This window comes from Rhincodon typus, chromosome 33 (genome assembly GCF_021869965.1).
Source record: "Rhincodon typus isolate 14 chromosome 33, sRhiTyp1.1, whole genome shotgun sequence".
NCBI classification, from domain to species: Eukaryota; Metazoa; Chordata; class Chondrichthyes; order Orectolobiformes; family Rhincodontidae; genus Rhincodon; species Rhincodon typus.
In genome coordinates this window covers 31583606-31591279 of record NC_063364.1, presented here as the reverse complement: position 1 = coordinate 31591279, position 7674 = coordinate 31583606, and the positions used below count along the sequence as shown (strand labels likewise).

General features: G+C 40.9%; 1 protein-coding gene across 1 annotated transcript in view; it reads left to right on the top strand.

Annotated features, from left to right (window-relative positions):
• uacaa (uveal autoantigen with coiled-coil domains and ankyrin repeats a) overlaps nucleotides 1-7674 on the top strand; it is a 154236-nt gene that overhangs the window by 989 nt on the left and 145573 nt on the right. The window lies entirely within an intron of this gene.

Below are 7674 nucleotides of genomic sequence, written 5' to 3'. Positions count from 1 at the left end.
TTATTGGTGTTTTGATTTTTAGACTTTAACTGTAGTATTAACTGAAATAACTTTTTAAGTAGTTAAGCACTGATTCCATTTGCTTCTGACACAAAATACCACGCCCAGGCTCCTGTAAAGGCTTTCTTCTATACCCTGAAAGTGTAGACTCAATGTGAATTCAATATAACCTGCCATTCCTGTAATGAGGGTTGTTAACAACAACATTTTAGGTGGAGACTTGTTTTTTGAATGTTATCTCTGACCCTTTCAAGATGACACTTCAGTCTTATGATCACTCCCAGGTGTCCATTAGTCTTGGTTTCATAATATGTTTGCCTCAGCATCATTCCCAGATATGTTCTCTGTAGAAAGTAACTGAATACTAGGTGCATCTCTGTATTCACTCTGAGATATTTTCTGTACATCTATGCTTATGCTGAGGCACTAAAATAGTTTAAAGAAAATATAATTTATGGTACTATTTTGTGTGTTCTGTTTACTACATTTGCTCTCATTCCACTTTCTAATATTTTCTGTAAGCTGTGTGAACACTGGGTTGGGAGTAGGCCTTTCAGCCCATCAACCTGACTTGCCATTCACTAAGATCATGGCTGATTGGGTTGTGGCCTCAACTCCACATTCTCACCTACCCTCAATAACCTCCGACTGCGTTTTTAGTCGAGGATCTATCTGCCTCTGTCTTAAAAATATTCAATGACCCCACTTCCACTACTGCTTGGGAAAGAGGGTTCCAAAAACAATTTGAGTGGGGAAAAAAATCTGTCCCATGTCTGTCTTAAATGGGTGAGCCATGTTTTAAAAGTGCATCCCCAGGTCCAATTTCACTATCTCTACATGCAGCTGATTTTGCTCTTTTAGTTTACATGTGTTTCTTATTCACTCATGGAATGTAGGCATCACTGGCTTGGCCAGCATTTATTGACCATCCCTAGTTGCCCCTTGAGAAGGTGGTGGTGAGCTGCCTTCTTGAACTGCTGCAGTCCATGTGCTGTAGGTTGACTCATAATGCCGCTAGGGAGGGAATTCCAAGATTTTGAACAAGTGACACTGAGGGAGCTGTGATATATTTCCATGTCAGGATGGTGGGTAGTTTGGAGGGGAACTTGCAGGAGTGGTGTTTCCGTGTATTTGCTGCCCTTTTCCTTCCAGATAGAAGTAGTTGTGGGTTTGTAAGTTGCTGTCTAAAGATCTTTGGCAAAAGGTTGACTGAAGTTTTTCATTTTTGAAAATCAATTTTCAAGTCGGGTCATCTTTGAATTCTGCGATTGTGGATTTGTGACACCACGTCATCCTTTTTTTTCTTTCTTGGGATGTGGGTACTACTGGTATTTGTTGAGAAAATAGCTGTCATTTTCAACTGTGGCAGAACCTCTGGTACAGGTATGCCCACATTGCTGTTAGGTGGCTTTTTGTAGCAGCTTGATACAATAGCTGGGCTATTTCAGAAGGCAGTTATACATTGCTGTAGGTCTGGAATTATGTGAGCCAAAATAGCAGGTTTCTTTTCCTCAATAAAATTGTAGTTTCATGGTCACTGTTATTAAGTCTTATTTTCAATTTGATTTTATTAATTAAATGTAAATTGCAATGGCTGCTGTCATGGGATTTTAACTCCTACCCCCCTTGAGCATCATTCTGGGCCTCTGAATTAAAAACCAAAAAAATTGTGGGTGCTGTAAATCAGAAACAAAGCAGAAATTGCTGGAAAAGCTCAGCAGGTCTAGCAACATGTGTGGAGAGAAATCAGAGTTAATATTTTGGGTCAAGTGACCCTTCCTAGTAAGAACGTAGTAAGAACTGCAGATGCTGGAGTCAGAGATAAGTGTAGAGCTGGAGGAACACAGCAGGCCAGGCAGCATCAGAGGAGCAGGAAAGTTGTTCTTCAGAAACGTCCCAACCCGAAACGTCAAATTTTCTGCTCCTCTGATGCAGCTTGGCCTGCTGTGTTCCTCCAGCTCCACACTGTATTATCCCTTCCTCAGGACGGTTGAGTTCTGAGGGGGGGTCTCTTGACCTGAAACATGATCTCTGATTTCTTTCCACACGTGCTGCCAGACCTGCTGAGCTTTTCCAGCAACTTTTTGGTTTTGTTTGGACCTCTGAATTACTGGGCAAGTGACATTATCACTCTCTTGCTGTTCCACTGTTGCGTCAGTACAGTTTCTTCCAGTTATTGATTAGATTTGGGCTTATATTCTCTACATGTGCTAACTGTCTAAAGAGAGAGAGAACTCCGTGTCATTTTATTCCACTTCCAAATGTCCTTTATAGACAGATGCTACAATTGGTGGGTTGTATCCAGTTTGGAAGGATCTGTATGAGGTCCAGTTCATAGCATTACAGAATTGTTATGGTGCAAAAGGAGACCATTTAGCCTGTTGTGCCTGCTGCAGTAAGCTGATGAGCATTTTTTGTTTCCTGCGATGTGATTGCTGGCAAAACTTAAAATCATAAAATGTAGGAGCAGGCATAGGCCATTCAGCTCATTGTGTCTAGTGCTCTGTTCAATAAGATATGATAATTCTCAGCTCCACTTTCTGGCCTTTTGCTAGAGCCATCGATTCCCCTAATAATTAAAAAGCTGTTTGTTTCAGGCTTGAATACACTTAATGACCCACCCTCTACAGCCCTTTGTAGAAATGAATTCCACAGATACAACCCTTTGTAGTAATTAACTCAACAGGTATACAATGCTGTACTTTATTCATAAAAATATCTATATACATAGTCATAAACACAGTTCAGTTCTGTACAGTAGCATATCAAGGAACTATCCAAACAAACGAAAGGCTTCTCTTACTTGAACCAGACTATATTTACGTGCATTTGAGGCACTGGGAGGGTCTGATTACTGAGCAGACCCCAATTTAACTTCAGCAGAAGGATCTGAGACAGTGGTCTTTCCCACTGTCCCAAGCTTTAGTTCATCCCTCAGTACGTAGTCCTAGACTTTGGAATGTGCCAGTCTGCTCCACTCGGTCAGGGTCAATTTATTGGTGTTCCAGAGCAAGACGTTGCGGGCAGATCAAAGAGTGTCTTTCACTGTGTTGATGGTCCTCCAGGTGCAGTTGATGTTTGTCTCAGTGTACATCCTTGGGAACCGACCATAGAGCATAGAATCCTGTGTCGTGGAGTTGCTCAGGATGAACCTTGACAAAAACCACTGTATCTCTCTCCAGACTGAGAGAAAAGAAATCCTCGTCTCTTTATTGAATGGGTGACTGTACTTTGCGATAATGCCCTCTGGTCCTAGGCTCTCTTGCAAGTGGAAACAGCCTCTTTACATTAAGGGTGTTTGTACTACAATTGGTGATGAATCTGGTGAGCATCCAATAGCACCTTTTCTTTGAGGTAATGGTACCTAATTTTAAAGATTAAGGAGGAAAGACGGGTAGCAGTGGACACTAGAAATCTGAAACAATAATACAAACCTGCTGGAAATAGAAAATATAAACTGAAAGAACTGCGGATGCTGTAAACAGAAACAAAAACAGAAGTTTCTGGAAAAGCTCAGCAGATCTGGCAGTATCTGTGAAGAGAAATCAGAGTTAACGTTTCTGAGGAAGGGTCGCCGGACATGAAACGTTAACTCGGATTTCTCTTCACAGATCCTGCCGGATCTGCTGAGCTTTTCCAGCAACTTCTGTTTTTATTGCTGCTGGAAGTCAACTTGGGACAGTGTCTGGTAATTGTGGATCCTTTACCAGTGGTTCTTACATTTGACCACTCTAGATGTTGATGGATCTTCTGAATATTTCCAGACTTTTCTATTTTCATTAAATTTGTTCTTGGAAAGAAAAATTAAAGCATGCTGCTGTGTGTCAGATGCATTATTCTTCAGATGAATGAAGAATGTTTCAGTTGTACCGTTAAGGATCACTCGCGTGTTCAGTTGTCTAGTTGTTTACTAAACAATCTTGAGAACTTTATGGGTTGGTGGGAAATGGAGGAAGATCAAAACAACCTCCATAATGGTTTATAAAACTGTTACTTTAGATTAAACTGGAATCTCAGTGAGGCTTTCAGATGTAAGATCTTTTTCCTAAGCCCCAGGGTACAGTTCTGTTAGATTATATGACCATGTTCTGGATGCATATGCCCTGACTCCTTATTGCTTTGCTTTGAGTAAGCTGACCATGTGTTCGAATCCCATTCCAGAGACTTGGCTGTACAATTTAGGCTGAAGCTGCTTGTGCTACAGAAAGGCAATGCTGTATTGTCGAGAAGAGGAATAAACTGAGGCTCTGTCTGGCCTCTCGTGTGTGTATTCTAAGAAATGCCACCATTTCCATGAAGTGTAGGGGAGATACTCCTGGTGTCATGGGCAACATTTAACCCTCAATCCAACACCACCACATGAGGTGATTTAGTCACTTATCACATTATTGCTGTGGATATTTTCTCTGCACAGCTTGGTTGCTGTTTCCTATATTACACTCCAAAAGTGAACTGAGTCAACTGTGAGATAACAAGGTGTAGAGCTGGATGAACACAGCAGGCCAAGAAGCATCAGAGGAGCAGAAAAGCTGACGTTTCGGGCCTAGACCCTCCTTCAGCTTTCCTGGTCCTCTGATGCTGCTTGGCCTGCTGTGTTCATCCAGCTCTACACCTTGTTATCTCAGATTCTCCAGCATCTGTAGTTCCTACTATTTCTGAGTCAACTGTGAGTTGCATTGCAATGGCCGATGCTGTAGAAAATGGTGTAGGATTCTAATCTCCGCTTTTTTTCCCTGAGTCTACCTATTCCCTTTTTTCAGTTTTTCTGTGAGAACATTTTGATTCCATTTTATTCGTAGCACCGTAGAATGGTTATGGTCTGGAAGGAGGCCATTCAGTCTCTCTTTTCATTGCCTGCTGTCTGTAAAAGCAGCTCAACCAGTTGTGCTTTTGTTTTATATTTTTAAGAAATTGGTCCTGTTGGACTAAACCCTTGTGCAATTGCCACCAATACATCTGAATAAACTGCTGATACTTGGATAATATCCCAATAATGTCACCATCCCACTTAAATCAACTTTGAATAGCATGTATTTTATCAGTTCATGAATCTCTCGGACCATAAAACACCCACTGTGCTTGCATTTATTTAGTTTGGATTTCAGGAGTCAGGAGCCTGAGCATGGAATTGTTCATTTGTCATTCTCATTTATTGCAACAGCACAGTCTACTTTTCAAGAAACTGCACCTACTATCCTGCAATTGGAATAATTCAGTCGTATAAGTATTGGGAGCTGGTTTATGGATGCTAATCCCCTGGAATCTGATGTTAAGGATTCTTAGTGTTAAGAAATGATTTGGAATCTTTAAGATGAACACAGAAATGTAAATGCCCTGGAGAGGGATATATTGAACATGACTCAAAGCTACAATTTTGCCTATTCTGCATATTTATGAGGATTCTAAGGATTCCCCCCTAATTGTTTGCCTTTCAGCAAAGGGGGATAAGTTTAATGACGCCTCCCTGATGAGGTGGGTTATCAGATATCTTATTACTTTAGAGAAAAGGTAACCCAGTTAAATTGTTGTTATGGAATTGCATGTTTCTCCTCATTCCATGTTGAGGTCTGTTTGCTGTCTGCATGTCTGGAGACACTCAGGTATTTTGTTCAATATGATTTGTTACTTAAAATACTGCAGTAAGCATTGTGTGCTCATTGCAACATTAAACTTCATTGTGGCGCAATATGAATGGATGTGAATCTGTGCCCTGAATGCAGGCTATTAACATTCCAGAAAGTTGCCTGTCTAATTCAAAGTTATTTTCTTCCTTCTTCCCAGTACTTGATTGACCAGTTGTTTGGGTATGTCAGTATTAATCTTTGAGTGGGATTATGACATTTTGTTTTATTTAAAACAGATTTCTACAGAAGTTCTACAAAGTTATGTAGAAGTCGAATTCAACTCGAAAGTCTAAACTCTGTTTCTCCCTCCAAAGATGCCTGCCTGACCTGTTCACACTTCAAGCACTTTGATTTTATTTCAGATTTCATAGTTTCTGCAGGATTTTATTTTTATCACAGTATTTGATTTGAAAAAGAATTATTTGGATAAAGATGTAAAGTTTAAGAAAAGACTTAGGAGGATGTTGGCATGGTTGGAGGGTTTGAGCTATTGGGTGAGGCTGAATAGGCTGGGGCTATTTTCCCTGGAGCATTGGAGGCTGAGGGGCGACCTTATAAAAGTTTATAAAATCATGAGGGGTATGGATAGGGCGAGCAGTCAAGGTCTTTTCCCCAGGCTGGGGGAGTTCAAAACTAGAGGGCATAGGTTTAAGGTAAGAGGGGGGGGAAAAAAAAATTAAAAGGGACCTAAGGGACAACTTTTTCACGCAGAGGGTGGTACGTGTATGGAAGTGGTGGAGGCTGGTACAATTACAACATTAGAAAGGCCTCTAGATGGGTATATGAATAGGAAGGGTTTAGAGGGGTGTGGACCAAATGCTGACAAACTAGATTAATTTACGCTATCTGGTTGGCATGGATGATTTGGACTGAAGGGTCTGTTTCCATGCTGTCCATCTCTGACTGTATGTTGTTGGCAAGGCTAACCTTTGTATTTGCTCTTGAGAAACCATGTAAGATGAAGATTCTGCAAGAGTGCTGGGGTAGGGTGTGGAAGGATTGTGATCCAGAGACCATGAAGGACCTGCTGATTATATGTCTCAGTCATGATAGTATGTGACTTGGAGGCGATGGCTTTACTTTGACCACGTTGGTCATGAAAATTATATCCTGTAAATAAAGAGCTTGCTTTCTACGAAATAATTTATGGATAGTTGCTTTGAAATGTTAGTTTATTCTTGGGATTTGGCAAAAAACAGTGATGCAACAGATCTCATGCCCAACAAACTAGGCTGACCATTCATAGGAGATGCACTGATAGTTCACTAAGTGAAGGATTGGTCACTAGATGCAAAATTAATTCCGTTTTCTCAGATGCTGCCAGAAATGCTGAGTTTCTCCAGCAATTTCTGTTTTTGTTTGTCACTGAGTGAAGGGATGGATTTGGACTTTGGCTGAGTTCTGAAGAAGAAAGAGAGAGTGGGGAGTTGAATTTGTCTTTCCTCGGAGGGAAGGACTGAAATTTTTCAGGTTGCTTGCAGCATTTTCTGATTAGTTTGGCTTACTGCATCTGCATTCTGTGTTGCCTGTGTATCTTCCAAATCGGTGAAACCTGGTTTCCTGCTTCATTATGTTCCATTGTGGTATCACTGGCTAATGGTAGAATGTGAGTATCAGTTGAACCAAAGGAAGCTAGCAGAAGTGAGAGAGAAACAAGCAACTCCTATTGTATTTGTGAATGGGATTCTCAATTGCTGTTTTTAGATCCAGGTTTTATAATACGTTGGATCACTTAACATGATTTTTGCACTGTAGTGTGTAATGATAGAGACCACACCTACAGTGCTTTGTACAGTTTTTGTCTTTTTTTAACCTAAGGAAGGATATAAGCTGTCTTAGAGTGTAACAAATAGTTCAGCTGACTGTTTCCAGGGTGAGAGATTAAGTAAACGAGGCCTATAAATTCCTGAGACATAGTAGGAACTGCTGATGCTGGAGAATCTGAGATAACAAGGTATGGAGCTGGAGGAACACAGCAGGCCAGGCAGCATCAGAGGAGCGGGAAAGCTGGCGTTTCGGGTCGGGACCCTTCAGAAATCATTTCTGAAGG